General features: G+C 43.3%; 1 long non-coding RNA gene across 5 annotated transcripts in view; it reads right to left on the bottom strand.

Annotated features, from left to right (window-relative positions):
- The window catches only part of LOC137327133 (uncharacterized), a 41,749-nt gene that overhangs the window by 10,311 nt on the left and 10,904 nt on the right, over positions 1-20,534 (bottom strand). For 3 of the 5 annotated variants that reach the window (XR_010964364.1, XR_010964368.1, XR_010964365.1), the window contains one exon: positions 16,672-16,888. The exons of the other annotated variants lie outside the window; for them this stretch is intronic. This is a non-coding gene — a long non-coding RNA (uncharacterized lncRNA). The remainder of the gene's footprint in view (positions 1-16,671; positions 16,889-20,534) is intronic. 5 annotated transcript variants of the gene reach the window in all.

Raw genomic sequence — 20,534 nt, 5'->3', positions numbered from 1 at the left:
CTCAAACTGCCATGAATTTGAACTCACATTCTCTAGTTTATTAGTCCAGGCGCTTGGATTACTCGTCCTATAACATAACCACCACACTACCTTACCTGTATGTGTGCTTCTGCCTGTATATTCTGGTGTGAAAATACCAGCAGGTGGGTGCTGTGTGACTCTAATACTGCCTGACCAGCCTGGAATCCCTTCTTTGCTCTTAATCTTTTCCCCCAAAAAATACAGGAATTCCCAAAGGGAAACCCATCATATCCTGCCTGAAATGTTGAAGAAAAAATGGCAGGCAAATCGTACAACAGCAAACATCAAAATAATTGGTGAGAAGAGGAAACAGTGCAAACAAGGTGGAAGTAAGGGGAAAAGTGAAATATTACAAAGGTTTTTCCTCCTTCACATAGAATCAACTAAAAATGAGGGGATGGCTTCTGTAGTCACCAGAAATCAGGATTGAGAACTAGGCAGGCAAAAAAGCAGGTGAAGATTCAGTGTCACAGAACTCTGCCCAATTTTCCAGTCAGATCAAGTGATTTATGATGCATGGTGGGATCAATTGGATAATCCAGGAGTACATGCCCCATTCATACTGTCTCTATTTTTTTCTCTCGCTTGACATGTCTGCCTTTCTGTAATCACATATGATTGGATTAATATTCCAAATGCAACTTTAACTGTAGTCCTTCGTCATCATCCATTATTCAATGAACCATATATTTTACAGTACGTGTAATTGCAAACATGCACATCCATTAACTCAATCTCTACTGCTGAGAATACATTATTAAGATGTCATAAACTTTTGTTATTTCAATACCATTTTACATAATATTAAAATTATTCCTTACTTCAAACATATGCTAAAACTGAGAACTGCCAAAATACAGACAAGGGGCCATATTTTCCTCTCAGCTAATTTTAGTGTCAAGATAGGCACAAGTAAAATCTGATGTATTGTTATTAGAAATCACTAATAGATGGTGTTTTATCCCGAATTAATAAAATTTGTGAGAAGTGAGGAAAAAATATTTGCTCATTAACACCTTGTTGAGGTCATCAGTGAGAAACTCATGCAGCATTGGGAGCTGCACAGTCAAATCAAAAAGTGCTCCTCTAGCTGAGGGAGTAGTACTGGTGAATGACTCCATATCCAACATGCAAGCTGCACAGGATTCAAAAACCCTACAACTTCTATCTGCAACTGAATGTAATGGACCTACATTTCTACCAGAGGGCTCCTTTGCTAGACTTTCTATGGACTCATCGCTCTCAGAGATGGCTACTGTTATTTTTGCAAAGCTAAATGACACAGAACTACCACCTACATGAATCTTAATCAGTTGCTCCTGTGCTACTCCACATGTCACTGGTGGAGGGCATCTCTTCACAATATCAATTGTTCTGTGTGGGCCTCTAAGAGATCTCAGAATTCCTTTCTCTTGGTTGCGTGTAACTAAAGGGTTTTTTTTTATTCGTTCATGGGATGTGGGCGTCGCTGGCGAGGCCGGCATTTATTGCCCATCCCTAATTGCCCTTGAGAAGGTGGCGGTGAGCCGCCTTCTTGAACCGCTGCAGTCCGTGTGGTTTAAGACTCCTTCTTGGAACTTAGACCCTAAAGTGTTCACAATAACAGTGAGAGCATATATATGAGAAGGCTTGCATACCATTTTTATAAACAGCAAAAATGCACATGTAAGCAACTGCAGGCCCATCAGACTTAAGAATATAAGAAATAGGAGCAGGAGTAGGCCATACAGCCCCTCAAGCCTGCTCTGCCGTTCAATAAGATCATGGCTGATCTACCTCAACTCCACTTTCCTGCCCTATCCCCATATCCCTTGATTCCCTTAGTGTCCCAAAATCTATCGATCTCAATATTGAATCAACGACTCAGCATCCACAGCCCTCTGGGGTAGAGAATTCTACAGATTCACAACCCTCTGAGTGAAGAAATATTTCTTCATTTCGGTCCTAGATGGCCGACCCCTTATCTTGAGACTATGACCCCTAGTTCTAGAATCACCAGCCAGGGGAAACTTCCTCTCAGCATCTACCCTGACCAAGCCCTCTAAGAATTTTATACATTTCAATTAGATCACCTCTCATTCGTCTCAACTCCAGAGAATATAGACCCATTCTACTCAATCTCTCTTCATAGGATAACCCTCTCATCCCAGGAATCAATCTAGTGAACCTTCGTTGCATCCCTCTAAGGCAAGTATATGCTTCCTTAGGTAAGGAGACCAAAACTGTACGCAGTACTCCAGATGAGGTCTCACCAGAGCCCTACATACTATATCCACAGGGGGGCAGGAGGTCCTCCAGACATATGCTCAGGAGGCAGTGGGAGGAAGTAGCGGCAGAGGTCAATTCTAGAAATATAGCTCCAAGAAGATGGGTGCAGTGCAGGAAGAAGTTCACTGATCTTACCAGTTGTCAAGGTGAATGAGTTCAATCTTCAAATGGCATATCCTAATTTATGTATAAAATTATGAGGGGCCAAGATAGAGTGGATTGGAAGGACCTATTTCCCTTACGAAGAGGTCAATAACCAAAAGGCATAGATTTAAAGTGATTGGTAGAAGGATTAGAGGCGGGTTGAAGAGAAATTTTTTCACTCAGAGGATGGTGGGGATCTGGAACTCACTGCCTGAAAGGGTGGTAGAGGCAGAAACCCTCATCACATTTAAGTAGTATTTGGATGTGCACATGAGGTGCTGTAACCAACAAGGCTAAGGACCAAGAGCTGGAAAGTGGGATTAGGCTGGATGGCTCTTCTTTGGCCGCCACAGACACGATGGGCCGAATGGCCTTCTTCTGTGGCGTAAATTTCTATAATTGCAGCAAGACCTCCTTACTCTTATATTCCAACCCCCTTGCAATAAAGGCCATATACCATTCACCTAGTTGCTTGCTATACCTGCATGTTAACTTTCTGAGATTCATGTACAAGGACACCCAAATCCCTTCGTTAACCAACATTTCTTAGTCTCTCACCTTTTAAAAAATATTCTGCTATTCAATTCTTCCTTCCAAAGAGGATAATTTCACATTTCCCCACATCATACTCCATCTGCCACCTTCTCACCCACTCACTTAACCTGTCTGTATCCCTTTGTGTTCTCCTCACAGCTTACTTTCCCACCTAGCTTTATATCATCAGCAAACTTGGATGCATTACACTCGGTCCCCTCATTAAGTCATTGATATATATTGTAAATAGCTGAGGCCCAAGCACTGATCCTTGCGGCACCCCACTAGTTACAACCTGCCAACCCGAAAATGACCCATTTATCCTACTCTCTGTTTTCTGTCCGTTAACCAATCCACACTAATATATTGCCCCCAATCACGAGTCCTAATCTTGTGTAACAACCTCTAGTGTGGCACCTTACCGAATGCCTGTTGAAAATCCAAATATACTACATCCACTGGTTCCCTTATCTACCCTGCTAGTTACACCCTCAAAAAATTCTAATTTGTCAAACATGATTTCCCTTTCATAAAACCATGTTGACTCTGCCTAATCATATTATGATTTTCTAAGTGCCCTATTACTACATCCTTAATAAAAGATTCTAGCATTTTCTCTACTACTGATGTCAGGCTAACTGGCCTATAGTTCCCTTTTTTCTCTCTCCTTCCTTTCTTGAATAGCGGGATTACATTTGCTACCTTCCAATCCATAGGGAACGTTCTAGAATCAAGGGAATTCTGGAAGATCAAAACCAATGTATCCACTATCTCTGCAGCCACCTCTTTTAAAACCCTAGGATGTAGGCCATCAGGTCCAAGGGATTTGTCCGCTTTTAGTCCCATTAATTTCCCCAGTACTTTTTCTTTACTAATCTTAATTACTTTAAGTTCATCACCTTCAGTTCTCCACTTTTTCCAGACTTACATCATTGTACATTAATAGAATCTATTGTCAGGAGTCAACTTGAATATTATCTGTACAATAATAACCTAGTCAACATGGATTGAGATGGGGATAATCCTGCCTAACTGATCCCATTAACTTCTTTGAGGAAGTGCCATCCCAAATGGACTCTAGAAAACCTTACAATGTATTGTACCTAGACTGTGAAAGGCTACTAGTTAAGATCAAAGCCGTAGAGATTAGGGGTAAATCCTGAAAATGGATAAGAAATTGGCTGAAGGGTATAAAACAGGAGGTATTTGTTAAAAGGGTAATATTGGAGTGGAGGCAAAGAGTTGCTAAGTGGGGTGCCACTGCTACTTCTGGAGGTGAATTTCCTTGAGGTTACCCCCGCTTCTTCACCGTAACTTCAGCAGAAGTGCGCAGAAACTGCATTTGCGCATGTAAATGAGTTTCTGCCAAACACAGCACAGTGGGAGAAGCCCCAAGGAAATTCCTCCCTTCCCACCCAATTGACAACAACTTGGATTCTTGAACTTGAAACTCAGTGCAAATTGATCAAATTTGCAGATAATACTAAACTAGTGAGATGGTTAATTCTGAGGAAACAAATTAGGAAATACAAAATGAGTTAAACAAAATATACAAGGCAGCAGAACAATGGCATATGAAATTTGATACTGTTAAGTGTAAATTACTGCTAATAGGAAGAAAAATGGCTGACATATGAATTGTGCTGAAATAGTGAGCATGAAATTAAAAAAGAGAAGTAGGGATCTTAGCAGACGCAACGCTCAACATGAGAACCAATGCCGAATAGCAAACAACAAAGCAAATAGAATGCTGAACAGCATCGTCAAAACAGCAGAGTACAAGTCAGAGGAAGTCATATTGAAACTGCACTAGTCAGACCACAACTTGTGTACTTTGTCCAGGTCTGGTCACCGAGACACAAAGGAGACGTTCAAGCACCAGAGGCGGTCCAGAGAAGAAGCACAAAGTTGATTCCTAAAAGCCAATTTTAACTCTGCGTCCAACGAGAACGGGGAGTGCGGGGGTTTAAAATAGTGGCAGCGTCCTTTCTGCAAGTCCACATTGCACTCCAGCCCGCTAACAATTTAATAGGTGTGTTTTGGGCAGCGTTTGATGCCCTTGCCGCAAGCAGGCAAGGACCTCATTAATATGCATGGGGGTGTCCTATTTGCGTCATAGGACTCCAATGCAATTTTAACATGCAGTCACGTGAGTGATGGCCAACGCAAGAGCCACCAGAAAAACCTGCAACAAGCAGGATCAGGCCCAGAAGATGGCCGGGAAGGTATGTTTTAAAAATGTTTGGGGGATTTCCCTGTGGGCCAGGAAGAGCAGCAACGTTCCTCCAGAGCCCTCAAGGAAACCTTGGGGCTCCCCTGCCCTGGGCTTAAGCATCCCCCCCGACCTACTTATCTTAGTGCTATGAGCTGTTCCTGTGGGTCCCCAGCTGGAGCTCCTGCCATTCAAGTCTCATTCCCGCCTGCTGCCAGGTACTAATTCCCGCCGGGATTGGGTGAGAAACTCACCTGTGAGGCGGTAATGAGGCCCAGGAGTTAAAATGGCCTAGGTCTCACTCCAGTGCAGCCATGCGAGCTTGACGCTCGATCCACTGACCCCACACTGAACTCAAACCCAGAGTTAAAATTGGGGCTGTAGTATCGGAAGTCTGAATTATGAGGAAAGACTGAAAAAATGGACTTTTCAGCTGGAAAGGAGGTTATAATTATAGACAATTGGATTCTCTATGCTCTGTGGTGAGAGCAAACAGGACATTTTGGGTGAACGAGCACACTTACCCACTTGGATGCTGCATTGCCAAAAGGAAGAAAAACTGTTCTGCTGGCTTACTTGTATACGGACACAATATAACATATCACCCAAATTACAGAATACATGAGCCCAGAAATTACCGTTGGCGATATTAATCAAAACATTTAATGCATTTGTATGACATTTCTTTGTTCACTATTTTAATGTAAGCTACTAGAGCAGGACAGACGCTGGGTATTCTGTGGCGGATGGCTCACCTCCTGACTCCCCAAAGCCTCTCCACCACCCACAAGGCACAAGTCAGGTGTGTGAAAGAATTCTCTCCATTTTCCTGGATGAGTGCAGCCGGAACAACTCTCAAGAAGCTCGACACATTGAGATGCTTGATCGACACTTCATCCATGAGTCTAAACATCCACCTATTCCACCACTGGCTAAAATGTGTACAATTTACAGTACGTCAGCTACTCGCCAAGGCTTCTTCGGCAGCACTTTCCAAACCTGTGACTTCTACCACCCAGGCTGTTCGCAACCTTGGCATCCTATTTGACCCCGAGCTGAGCTTCCAACCCCATATCCTCTCTATCACCAAGACCGCTTACTTCCATCTCCATAACATTGCCCATCTCCGCCCCTGCCTCAGCTCATTTGCTGCTGAAGCCCTCATCCATGCCTTTATTACCTCAAGACTCAACTATTCCAATGCTTTTCTTGCCAGCTTCCCACCTTGCACCCTCTGTAAACTTGAGCTCAGCAAAAACTTTGCTGCCCGTATCGTAACTCGCACCGTCTGGTTCACCAATCCCGCCTGTGCTTGGTGATCTACACTGGCTCCCAGTCCAGCAACGCCTTGATTTTAATAGTCTCATCCTTGTTTTCAAATCCCTCCATGGCCTTGCCCCTCCCCATCTCTGTAACCTCCTCCAGCCCTAAAATGCTCCGAGATCTCTGTCCTCCTCCAATTCTAGCCACTTGTCCATCCCCGACTTTCTTTGCTCCACCATTGGCAGCCGTGTCTTCAGCTGCCTAGGCCCTAAGCTCTGGAATTCCCTCCCTAAAGCTCTCCGCCTCTCTACCTCCCTCTCTCCTCCTTTAACGTTCCTTGAAACCTACCTCTTTGACCAAGCTTTTAGTCACCTGTCCTAATATCTAGGCTCGGTGTCAAATGTTGTTTGATAATCGCTCCTGTGACGTTTTACTACATTATTGGTGCGATATAAATGCAAGTTGTTGTTGCTGTTGCTGTAGAAGGACAAAGCAACAGGTGCATGGGAACACCATCACCTCCAAATTCCCTCCAAGTCGTACAACATCCTGACTTGGACATATATCCCCGTTCCTTCATCTTTGCTGGATCAAAATCCTGGAACTCCCTTTCACAGACTTCAGCGGTTCAAGAAAGCAGCCCACTACCAATTTCTCAGGACATCTAATGATGGACAATAAATACCTGCCTTGCCAGTGACGCCCACACCCCGAGAATTAATATTTTAAAAGTTTATTTAAAATGGATTAAAACCACTACTAAATTAGCAGACCAAGAAACGTCACACAAACATGCTAATTATCTGTTTTCTAATAATGCCAATAATAATTTCTAGGCTTTTATGTTTAAACTGGTACATACCAATAGTTCAACACATCCCTCCAGTATTTGTTGTCCCATAACATCCAACTCACCTTCCTGAATAAGTCAACTACTGCCTGCTCATATGTAATGAGTAGTCTCTGATTAAATGGCCCATCATCTGTTGCAAGCTTTTTCCATCTGTTATGTGCCAGATTTTCCTTTAAACATAAGTTAGGCAATTTTAACCCTCCCCACATTGGGCAGGAGAGGGACTGACAGGGAGGTGTTACATTAGTAAAAATATGAAACCCAACCCCAACTCGCCACGAGCGCGCCTATTTCTGGTTTAATTGCAGCGGGTTTGGGGGCGTCCGAATAACCCGCTCTGGAGAGGCGGGTCCGTCATTATAATATTTAAATGAGGCTCCGTTCCTCAGATTTTGGCCGCCATTTGAATTTAAAGGCTGTGGGCCGGGTTTCCCAGGGCTTTTTAGAGCACTGCTTGTGGGCCAAGATGAGCAGGAATGCTTCCCCCAGCCCCCCAAGCAAATGCTCACCCTCCCCGCAATTGGCCGACCTCCCCATGACCTTCAGACCTCCCCCGCAATTTCATAACTCCTCGGCGATCACTCCCTCCCTCCGATTGCTCCCCACACCGCGATCTCTCTCTCCCTCCTCGCTGCCCCGATCATCTCTGATTGCCAGGGACCATCCCCAGTGGTCCTCAGCTGCTGTCTTTTTCCGCTGACTTTCCCGCCCGGCAGCCGGCCAGCTCTCAATCTGGCCAGTTGCTGGGCGAGAAACAGGGGAAAAAAATGCTAATGAGGACATAGGAACAGGTGTAGGCCATTTAGCCCCTTGAGCCTGTTCTGCCATTCAATGAGATCATGGCTGATCTGTGACCTAATTCCATATACCCTCCTTCGCCCCATATGCCTTAATACAAAAATCTATCAATCTCAGATTTAAAATTAACAATTGAGCTAGCATCAACTGCCGTTTGCGGGAGAGAGTTCCAAACTTCTATCACCCCTTGCGTGTAGAAGTGTTTTCTAACTTAACTCCTGAAAGTCCTGGCTTTCATTTTTAGGCTACGTCCCCTAGTCCTAGACTCCCCAACTAGGGGGAATAGTTTCTCTCTATCTACCCTACCAGTTCCCCTTAATATCTTGAAAACTTCGATCAAATCATCCTTTAATCTTCTAAATTCCAGGGAATACAACACTAGTTTGTGTAATCTCGCCTCATAATTTAGCCCTTGGAGTCCAGGTATCATTCTAGCAAATCTACGTTGCGCTCTCTCCAAGGCCAATGTATCTTTCCTAAGGTGCGGTGCCCAGAACTGAACACAGTACTTCAGGTATAGTCTAACCAGGGCTTTATGTAGCTGCAGCATAATTTCTACCCCCTTGTATTCTAGTCCTCTACACATACAGGCCAGCATTCCATTGGCCCTTTTGATTATTTCCTGTACCTGTCCATGACATCTTGATGACCTATGTACTTGGATCCCTAAGTCTCTTTGGACCACCAATGTTTCGAGCCTTTCACCATTTAGAAATACTTTTTAGGTCCAAAGTGGATGACCTCACACTTGCCTACACTGAAATTCATTTGCCATAGTTTTGTCCATTCACTTAATCTATTATTATCCCTCCGTAATTTTATGCTTCCATCCACACTGCTTCCAATGTTACCTATCTTTGTGTCATCGTCAGACTTGGATATGTGGCTCTCTATCCCGTCATCTAAGTCGTTAATAAATACAGTGACTAGGCCCCAATACAGATCCCTGTGGGACACCACTAGTCACATCCTGCCGACTTGAGTACCTACACATTATCCCTTATCTCTGTTTCCTGCCGCTCAGCCAATTTACTAACCAGGTCAATAATTTGCCCTCAATTCTATGAGCTTCAACTTTAGCTAACAGTCTCTTATGAGGGACTTTATTGACTGCCTTCTGGAAGTCCATATAAACAACATCCATAGACATTCCCCTGTCCACTCCTTAGTAGGACCTGCCATTAAATTCGGCAGGGCCTCGGCCTTTCCAGGTTTCCCGCTCCCTCCCTGTAAATATAGGGGCCAAAGATAACTGAGAATTGAGACAGGGTAATTTGACTGATGGAAATTTCTTCCTTCAATACATTCTCTTTCTCATCACTTCATGTATAATATAATTTGTATAACCCTGCTATTTTTCAATCCTTCTAACATTTCTCTATGTCAGTACAACAGTTTTACATATATCTTTAACAACTATTACTTCTCTTCATATCTCCTCTGCTGCTACTTTTCAGTGATATTCATGCCTTACCTTTCATACCCTATTGAAAATTCTTCCAGACATCTTGCCAGGTCCTCAGAGTCGTTGACGTTATGTTCACTCTTTCAGTGACATACTGCCACAGTTGTGTCATTCTCCCCCATCAAAAAGACAATTGCAATACTCCATTTTAGATCTTACCAGTATGTGTGGGACCTGGTCACCAAATTAGACTTATCTTGGTTTGGTAGACATGTAGAAATTTTAATAAATCTGCAAGGATTTTTTGACAAGGAAAAAAGAAATCATTTTAGTATTGAATTACAAATTGTGCACCCTTTTGCTATTCTTCAATATATGATGGTTATACGTTTTTCCAACTTTTGTAATACCACTACACATATATGTAGACATAGCAGTAATTCTTAGGGTAATTCCATTTATGTCACAACTCCCACTAATCACTATGTTTCAACGACCCCTTGATATTCAAAACACTTTGAAAATAATGACACCACAATATATTTACTCAATTGATTGAATTGATGAAAAGTAATATATTTACTAAACATATCATGGGGACAGAATAAGAAAAGCTTTTGGCCTTCGCCTTGATGTTGTACCAATATACTTGCTTTAATAGGCTCCCATTCATTCCCCGTTATATCATCTCCTATTGTTACATCCTGAGATTACTACACTTTGCTTTGACTTAAATTATTTAGCCACAGCCTTTATTAACTATCTATTTATGATTTTCCTGTACCCCTATCAGTGGCCGAGACTAACACCTTATTCCCATAGTAGAATCAGAATCTATTTTTCACCTGCTGCTCTGCGTTCCAGTTCTGACCAGCAACTGCCAATTCAGTATATTTTGTACAGCCAATGGGAGTCGTAGAATGCAACATTGCGTTCCCACTAACTAACCGGCACACTGCACCGCCCAATCCCACTTTAGACTGGCTTTGGCTATCCTTTGACTGACCATAGTGCATTGTAGGAGAAGTGTTTAAAACTCAACATTCTAAATTGCCTTGCCTTGGCTGACCACAAGTATTCCGCAATTTAATTAAAACTTAAAAGTAACTGTATTTTACCAGAAAAATATGGCTGGGAATAGTTAATGTAAACATTTAGCTTTTGGCCATGTGGCTTTGGTTAAAAATAAAAGATTTATTTTTAATTAGTGTGTTTATTCTTTTTGGGATGGATAATTAGTGAAGTCAGAAATTACAAAATACAAGCAGCCTTGCCTCTTATTTCTAATGAGAGAGTGCTGGCACTTCCCGATGCTGGCCAGACCTGTCGCTGACTCCTTTCTGAATTGTATTCTAGCATTGGAGCTCATTCGCTGCTGGCAGCATTGACCAAACTCATGCCGCTTCCAGCAGCAGTCCTCCCAGCCCCAGTAGGTTTGTATGCTGTCTATCAGTATTGGAACTCACTAATTTCTCTCAACATTAGCTTCCACGGTTTGCAGCATTCTCATTGTACCAGGCCAGATGCTGCACTGGGGGAGGGGTAAATCTTATTACTGCATATATTGAATTAGGGAGAAGTTATTTCTAATAAGTGGGAAATCTCATCTTCTTACAATGAAGAAACATAACAATCAGCTTCTCATTATTGTGTCCCATTCCTTCATCCTTATAGCTTCCAAATTTTCTTGATAGAACCCTATAATTCAACAACAACTTGCATTTATATAATGTCTTTAATGTGGAAAAACATCCCAAGGCGTTTCACATAATCAAATAAAATTGAATGCCAAGCCAAAGATGAAGATATTAGGAGAGGTAACCAAAAGCTTGGTCAATGAAAAGGGTTTTAAGGAGGTGGAGAGTTTTAGGGAGGGAATTCCAGAGGATGGAGCCTAGATGGGTGAAGGCACTGTGGCCAATGGTAGAGTGAAAGGAGGGTGGATGCATAAGAGGCCAGAGTTGAAGGAATGCAGAGTTCTGGAGGGATTGTAGAACTGGAGGAGGTTACAGACATAGGGAGGGGCAACGCCATGAAAGGATTTAAACACATGGATGAGAATTTTATATAGGCATTGGGGGATCAGGACCCAACATAGGTCAGCAAGGACAGATGGGTTAGTGAGGTTTAGTACAGGATAGCAGCAGTGCTTTGGATAAGCTGAAGCTGAATTTTATGGAGGGTGAAGGAAGGGAGGCTGGCAAGGAGAGCATTGGAATAGACAACTCTGGAGGTCACAGGCATAGATGAGGGCTTCAGCAGCACATAGGGTGAGGCAGGGGTGGAAGCAGGGTATGTTATGGGGGTGGAAATAGACGGTGTTTGTGATTAAGAGGATATCGGGTTAGAAGCTTAGCTCGGGTTTGACTAAAACGCAGAGGTTGGGAACAGTCTGGTTCAATCTGAAACAGTGGCTGGGAAGGAGGATGGAATCACTGGCAAGGGTGCGGAGTTTGTGACGGTAGCCAAAAACAAAGACTCAACTCACAATTATATATTAATTGATTGGACATCACCAAAGTAATATTACTTAGACATAACATTTTCAGGAGAACTACTCCTTCACACTTCCCATATGATTGAAAACTTTTTAGAATGAGTGTATTGGGTATTCTGCATTTATTATTTTTCAAAGCATAAATGAACATATATCATATGACTTTTGATAGTTTAAAATCATCTCTTTGCATATGTAAAAGTGCACTACAACTTTTTCGTACTGAGGATACTGAAACAGCCCACCTTTCTCACTATGAGCAAACCCAAGAGGAAGTAGCAGTTTAGCACCCATAAAAGGCAGGGCATGGAAGCCCGTCAAGTGGACAATGGGAGAACGAAGCAAAGCATGGAGTGGTTGGGAGTTGGCAGCGAACTGAAGGGAAAGCAGTTGAGGCAGACAGGGAGGGAACAGGAGGAATGTTTAAAATTGATAGTTGCTGCAAACTGGGTCTGATGTCAAATGGGCAGCCAGACGGGTTTGATTGCAAAATGTAAAATTTGTCAACCAGTCCTTAAGATCTTGCTACTTTTCTTAAACAAACATAACAAAGTTAGAATGGATAATGGTCGATTACCAGGATTACCAAATATTAGTAATTGGATTACAGGTTTTTCAAAATCTGCTGGTCTTGAATCTTCCTAGCTCACTTGAGTGATCCTTTACAACTCAAAATGCTCTGCAATTGATTTTTGTGCCACTTCATGGGTATCCTACATTATTTATTACTGCGTTTACCATCACTGAAACAACTTGAACTTATATAGTGTCCTTAACACAGTACACATCTCAAGCTGCTTAACAAAAGTAAAAAAAGGCACTGAGCAATTGTAGTAGAGTTAGGGGACATAATCAAAGGCATGGTCAAAGAGATAGGTTCGGAGAAAGCTTTTGAAGATAAACAGTAAGGTAGCTAGATAAAGAGGGTTCGTCAGGCAGTTCCAAAGTGTAGGGCCAAGACAGCTCAAAGCTCTGCAACCAAAGGTGGAGCAAGCAGATGGGGGATGCACAGAAGCCAGAATCTGAAGAGCAGCTGGCAAATGGACTGGAGAAAGCTACAAAAGTAGGCAGTATAAAGTCCGTGAAGGGGTTTGTAAACAACAACTTTCAATTCAATGCTTTGAAAGGCACTTCTTGTTGACTGATGGAAGAACATTGACAGTGGTCGTGGAGAAATCACTTTAGACCTTTTGCACAGAGGGCAACATGTACCCAGACATTTACAAACAACATTCTTAAACCAGCTCCTAGGAAGTGTGTAAGAGCAACCCAGGCTAGTCAACATCCTGTGAAAGAGAAAATCACAATGAACCTCAAACTCGTAGTTACCACAAGTATGCCAACACACTAACTACTCAGACTCAAAATTCCAAAATGACTGTCCTAGGAATATTATGAAGTGATTAGGTCAATAAAGTAGATTTTTTTTAATACTATACTGAAAGTAAAAATGTATTGAGCAGATCATCAACAAAATTTGAAATGGATTAGTCTGGAAATCAAATCTAATTTGATTTTAATTATGGCATTGCATGTAGTTTCTCCATGGTAGGGAGAGGGGTACCTCAAATTAAACTTTCAAACAAGAAATAAAATCATTAGATTTACCAGGATCTTCAATGCACCAAGTATGCAGAAAAATGAACAAACTTCATTACAGTTAAATTATTTCCTGATGAAGATGTTGCTCCTTTTTTTTGCTCTTATTGAAATCCATTAGTAAAATTTCTACTTTGATTGACCACAATCTGGGATTCTTCTAGCAAATTAACCAACAGGCAGCTAACTGTAAAACAGGAACCAATTATGTCCTCTTCAGACTCTAATAAGGTCAACAAATTTAATGATCATCAAACCAAACTATATAATATAAAACCAAAAGCATTTTCATAAAATAAGTCTATTTTGTTTCCTTTCTTGTAGCAGTCCTGGCATTTAGCATCTGCCCCAAGGTGGGGACATGGGCCATTATAAGAATTATACTTCTGCATTGTACTGAGGTTCAAGCACTATTTTATTCAAGATTGGTACAACCATGGACTTTGACCAAATGGAATAAGACTACCTCATTGACAGCATACGAAAGCCAATGAACCACCATAGTCTCATGTTTGCTTTACTTTTGGCCACCATTTTTGTTATTTTACTTTTCTTTTACTATTAGGTCTCCTGTGTCATGCACTATTTCCTGATTGAGAAGGTGGGCAGGTGTCCTGCTCCCAGAACTCTGCTAATGACATTCTTGACCTGGCTGTTAGGAGCTCAGGAAGTAAATAATTTACCAGTTTTCCCTCCTTATCTAAAGGTTTTGGGTGGCACAGGTGAAATTTAAAACTCCATTTAGGAAACCGCAAAGTTCGAGTGGTAGTAAATGGGTTTCTACTCTTCAATGGCAGAGGGCCAAAACATCACACCAGTATGCCATATGATTCAGCAAAGGTAAAGCATGGTTGGGAAGAAATCCTTATCCATAAAGGGTCAGTCATCTAAGCCACTTCTGCATTTTTAAAAGAGCATAATCTTGATTTTAAAAATGTTTACCAAGGTGCTGACAGACAAGTATTCAGAACTGTTGTGCATCATTGCACATTTCTATACAGAATAAATTTCTTAACTAAGGTGCAATTGAACACCATTAGTGCTGTCAACAGACGCAATGCTAATAACAGTTTCTGAATCTCGGTCAATCTTATGAAGTTAGGGGGGTTAAATTGGGCCATAGTAGTGCCCATCTTTTATGTGCTACGCGGCCAACTACGACTCAAAAATGTGGTCCGAGAGGAAGTGTGCATATTGGTAAAGGGGTTTGCGCACGCCTAATGACTGCCGGCAGCATGCAGAGTAGGGAGATTATGACGCGGTTCAGTGTGCAATGCTGACTTGAAGCCACCGTTACCATTTTGCAACTCCACACTCCACCCAAAGCCGTCTTAACCTCGCACAGCTGAACATGACGTTAAACAACATGATGGGCCCCACACCAGCACTATTTAAAGGGATCATGAAGTACTTACAGCAGGTTAGATGCCGAATTATTTCGTCTGGCGACTGGTGCAATTCTATGTGTTTTTGGAGGTTTCCTATACTTGGCTAAAGTTTAAGAAAGTACTCTACTGGGAGTGGTCTGGCTGGTCTTGCAGTACTTTATGTGTCACTTAAAATATTGTGGTGAAAAAAGTTGCTTTCAGATGTGGGTCGTCTGGTAGGGCTTCCTCTGGGAATTGAACATGATAGGGAGAATTAAGAGAGGCCATGCTGAGCGGGACAAGGTGCTATGAGAGGGGGGAGGAGGAGGTCCAAGGGGAAGTTGAAGGGGGGCTACAATGTAGGCAGGCCCTTTCTGCCAGGGCTCTACGTGATCAGATTATTCATGTAACCTCAACCACACCTCCCCATTCACCAACAATCCCACACTCCCTACCTTTCCTCTATCACTGACCATCACATCGTCCTCTTTCTGACAATACTTATTGGTTCCTCCCTCAGTTCACCGCAGAAATAAAAACCACCACCAAAATCAAATGCAAATTCAAATCCAAATTTATTGATTCACATTAAATAATGCATACAAAATGAAGCTATTCATGCTTGTGCATTCCCTTAGCGCCTGTCTTTCGTATGCCCTTACCTTTCCTAGTGTTGCTACGAGGCGCTTCCCTAGTGGCTGCAGCATGGAAGTGGAAGGCTGCTGGCCTTCAATTGAGGAGACTTCTGATGGCCTTGGAGGACCACCTCGAGCAGCTCTGGGCCTAGAGGGCCCAGCTTCAGACAGCACCATCTCGGCCTGGGCTGGCTGGCTGACAGGCAACAGCAAGGGCACTGGGGCGGACAGGAGTGGGAGCAAGAATGCTGTCATCCTGAGAGAGGACAGCCGGTTCCTCTTCCACAAAGCTACTGCCACTCTCCTGAGCGACACCTCAGCAATCCTAGTGATCTGTTGGAGAACAGATTGCTGGACTGCTGTGATGCCCTGGAAGCTCCTTTCAACAGTGGTACCCAGAGCCACGATGGTAGCAGTCTGAGCTTCCAAGGCAGAAGTCAGACCTTTGATGGAAGCTGTTTGTGCTGGAACGGAAGCTGTTTGTGCTGCAATGGAAGCTGTGACATCGGTCATCAGACTGCATTATGTTGGGTTCCACAGGTGTGCTGATGGAGGTGACCACCCATTCCATGTTGGAAAGGATGGGCTCCAAGCTCTGTGCAAAGCGTGTGCCCAGTTGGAGCTGGTCTCCTCCATGCTCCTTGATGTTGTGCGCAGGCTTTCTGGTAAGCATTCCAGTGCACCAAGCATTTGGTTGTGAACGCCCATCTGTAGCCTGGGTCATCGAAGTCCTCATCTGACTGCTTTGCAGCAGAACTAGTGTGCGATCCCACCCTCCAGTGCGCTGGCACCTGCAGTATCCTTTCCCCCTGCCCTTGTTCCTGCGCACTTGTGCCCGGTATCTCACCACATGCAGATCCCTCCTCTATTCTAGCCTCACAAGTAAGCGCAGTGTTAGTCTCTGAGCTGGTGGCTGCAAGTTTAAGATCGAGTGACGGTATCTCTTCATCATCACTGTCCTCTTCCTCTGCCTCCTCTGACTAAGCAGGTTCCAGTTTTGGGTATCTGAAATGAAAAAGGGACAGGGGTTGGGTTGTGGTGAGGGGAGAGGAGAAAGTAAGAAGTGTGAGCTTACACCATCTACAGCTTGTTAGTCAGAAAAGATTGTGGGATGAGGGAGAAGTGGGAAGAGATCCTCATCATCGATCCCACCAGTGCTGCCAGTGGCTACGGCCTCAGCGATGCCCCTTTCCACGATGGCCAGCGTTGTCCTCCGTGGGGGTTAAAACGTGTAGGCGCACTTGACCTCCTCCAGATGTTTGTTGCTGCCTCCTGTTGTGCGTCACCTTCTCCTGCAAGAAAGAAGGAAGTGTGTCAGTGAGTGTCCTGCAAGATGTTTGAGTGATGTGGCTGTCATGGGTGAATAGCTGCCAGTATGTGAGAGCTGTGAGTTGTAGGTATGAGACTTGCAACAGTGCTAAGTGTGTGAGGGGGAGATAAACCATATGAATTGAAGGGATGAGTACTGATTGATAGAGATTGTGGTAGGTGGGTGATGGGGGTGTAGTGATTTGAGCAGTGGATGAGGCTAATAGTGCAATTTGTAGGATCATAAAATTATAGAAATTTACAGCACAGAAGGAGACCATTTGACCCATCGTGTCTGTGGCGGCCGAAAAAGAGCCAACCAGGCTAATCCCACTTTCCAGCTCTTGGTCCGTAGCCTTGTAGGTTACAGCACCTCACGTGCACATCCAAGTACTTTTTAAATGTGATGAGGGTTTCTGCCTCTACCACCCTTTCAGGCAGTGAGTTCCAGATCCCCACCACCCTCTGAGTGAAAAAATTTCTCCTCAACTCCCCTCTAATCCTTCTACCAATCACTTTAAATCTATGCCCTTGGTTATTGACCTCAATGCTATGGGAAATAGGTCCTTCCCGTCGACTCTACCTTGGTCCCTCATAATTTTATACATAAATTAGGATATGCCATTTGAAGATTGAACTCATTCACCTTGACAACTGGTAAGATCAGTGAACTTCTTCCTGCACTGCATCCATTTTCTTGGAGCTATATTCCTACCACTGACCTCCGCCGCTGCTTCCTCCCACTGCCTCCAGCCCCACTGCGGATATAGGATGTCCCTCCTTCTCTCCACCTCTGAGGCGACAGGACCGAGGTTTTCACTCATTTTTTGTCCTTTACATTATCTGCAGGTCCAAGAATTCTTTTGTGTAGAAACTGCAAGCCCATTTTTATACCAAGCATGACATGTTGTATATCAATCTACTCAGTTCAGCTCACCTAAAATTGTACATGTGAAACTAAATTGAAATGATTTTGCAAATATGAAGTAAAATTGTAGAAGAGATCATATTGAACAAAATAATGTATGACTTGGCATAATTTGTTTGAAATTTTGCCTGAAAAATGTAGTTAAATATTTCATAACCAGCACTAACTATTGAATATCACCTATTTTGGTGTTGATGTCACATGATCAGTCAGGCACCCTATCTTGTAATCTTGTTGAAAATAGAAGGTAGTGATAATGCTCCAATTGGCCTTAGTTTTACTTAGTCCCAATCACGATCATAGTGACCCCTTGCTTGTGTGACTGGTGAGTATAGAGCTAAGTTCAGAGTTGATGGCCTTCACAGTTAAATAGCATGTGGAATCATTGCCCAATTAACTCATGAAGAACTCATGAAAAAAAATGCTTTCCAGCTATGTCTTACAACAGCTGCTAAATTACAATACCAAAATCAAGAAGCTGGGGTTGTTCTCCTTAGGAGTAGGGAAGGTTAAGGGGAGATTTAGTAGAGGTGTTCAAAATCATGAATGGTTTTGACAGAGTAAATAAGAAGAAATTGTTGCCAGTGGCAGAAGGGTCCGTAACCAAAGTACACAGATTCAAGGTGAGATTGAAAAGAGCCACAGGCGATATGAGGAAACATTTTTTTTTACACAGCAAGTTGTGATGATCTGGAATGCACTGCCTGAAAGGGTGGTGAAAGCAGATTCAATAGTAACTTTCAAAAGGGAATTGGATAAATACTTGAAGGGAAAGAATTTACAGGGCTAAGAGGAAAGAGCAGGGGAATGGGACTAATTGGCTCTTTCAAAGAGCCAGTACAGGCACAATGGGCCGAATGGCCTCCCCCTGTGCTGTACCTACTATGAATATCCTTAATCTTAAGGCAAAATTTTTTTTTTTTGAGTACTTATCATTAATGGAGCAATTCTCTGGGCCCTCTGAAACTGAGTCCTACTAGCAGCTCTTCATGAGTTAATTGGGCAATGATTCCATATGCTATTTAACTGTGAAGGCCATCAACTCTGAACTTAGCTCTATACTCACCAGTCACACAAGCAAGGGGTCACTATGATCGTGATTGGGACTAAGTAAAACTAAGGCCAATTGGAGCATTACCACTACCTTCTCAGCTGAGGTTAGCTAACTCAACATAGACTGGGATAAACCTGGCACCTTCTTGGTCTGCATAGTCATTGAGCTATTGTGTGAAGGGGCAAGAACATGTATGAGACTAGGAAAGGAAAGTGCATAATTACACTGGCATTACACTCACTGCTGTCATATAAGCAAACATTTATTCTTCTTTAAACTAAGCCATACAGTCCATAAATGCTGGTTAAAGTGTTTATTAAAATAAAAATTAAGCAGACAAATGCCTATGTTTATTACTATGAACATTGTCAATGTTTTACTGTAATTTTGGTAGCCTGAGACCTTTTACCTCACTTACTAAATGCCTACCACAAGCTTAGAATGAGGTTAAGATTTTCCCCTGCATGTACAGCAGAATTGTACTTTGTTCTATTTTCCAAACTTAGCAGTCTGTAACCTCATAGCCTGGCACATTCCTCACTCCACCATTACCAACAAGCCAGAGGATCAACCCTGGTTCAATGTGGAGTATAGAAGAGCATGCCAGGAGCAGCACCAGACATACCTAAAAATGAGGTGCCAACCTGGTGAAGCTACAACACAGGACTACATGCACGCTAAACAGCAGAAGCAACATGCTATAGACAGAGCTAAGCGATTCCACAACAGATCAGATCAAAGCGCTGCAGTCCTGCCACATCCAGTTGTGAATGGTGGTGGACAATTAAACAACTAACAAGAGGAGGAGGCTCCGTGAACATCCCGATCCTCAATGATGGCAGAGCCCAGCACGTGAGTGGAAAAGACAAGGCTGAAGCGTTTGCAACCATCTCGGCCTCCTCCCGATATCCCCACCATCACAGAAGCCAGTCTTCAGCCAATTCGATTCACTCCAGGTGATATCAAGAAACGGCTGAGTGCACTGGATGAAACAAAGGCTATGGGCCCCGACAACATCCCGGCTGAAGTGCCTCCCCAAAGCCTTTCCACCATCAGGCACAAGTCAGGAGTGTGATGGAATACTCTCCACTTGCCGGATGAGTGCAGCTCCAACAACACTCAAGAAGCTTGACACCATTCAGGACACTTGATTGGCACCCCATCCACCACCCTAAACATTCACTCCCTCCACCACCAGTGCACCATGGCTACAGTGTGTACCATCCACAGGATGCACTGCAGCAACTCACCAAGGCTTCTTTGACAGCATCTCCCAAACCCGCGACCTCTAACACCTAGAAGGACAAGGGCAGCAGGCACATAGGAACAACACCACCTGCATACTCGCCTCGGAATCACACACCATCTCGACTTGGAAATATATCGCTGGTCCTTCATCGTCGCTGGGTCAAAATCCTGGAACTCCCTACCTAACAGCACTGTGGGAGAACCTTCAACACACAGACTGCAGCGGTTCAAGAAGGCGGCTCATCGCCACCTTCTCAAGGGCGATTAGGGATGGGAAATAAATGCTGGCATCGCCAGCGACGCCCACATCCCATGAACGAATTTTTAAAAAGTAGCTTCGATGAGGCTTTCAGCCAACCCAAGGTTTTACCTTCTGTTTTGTAGACTCAGTACAAAATGT

The sequence above is a fragment of the Heptranchias perlo genome, chromosome 11, assembly GCF_035084215.1.
Source record: "Heptranchias perlo isolate sHepPer1 chromosome 11, sHepPer1.hap1, whole genome shotgun sequence".
NCBI lineage: Eukaryota > Metazoa > Chordata > Chondrichthyes > Hexanchiformes > Hexanchidae > Heptranchias > Heptranchias perlo.
The sequence above is the reverse complement of the archived record's forward strand: the minus strand, read 5'-3'. Positions and strand labels throughout refer to the sequence as shown.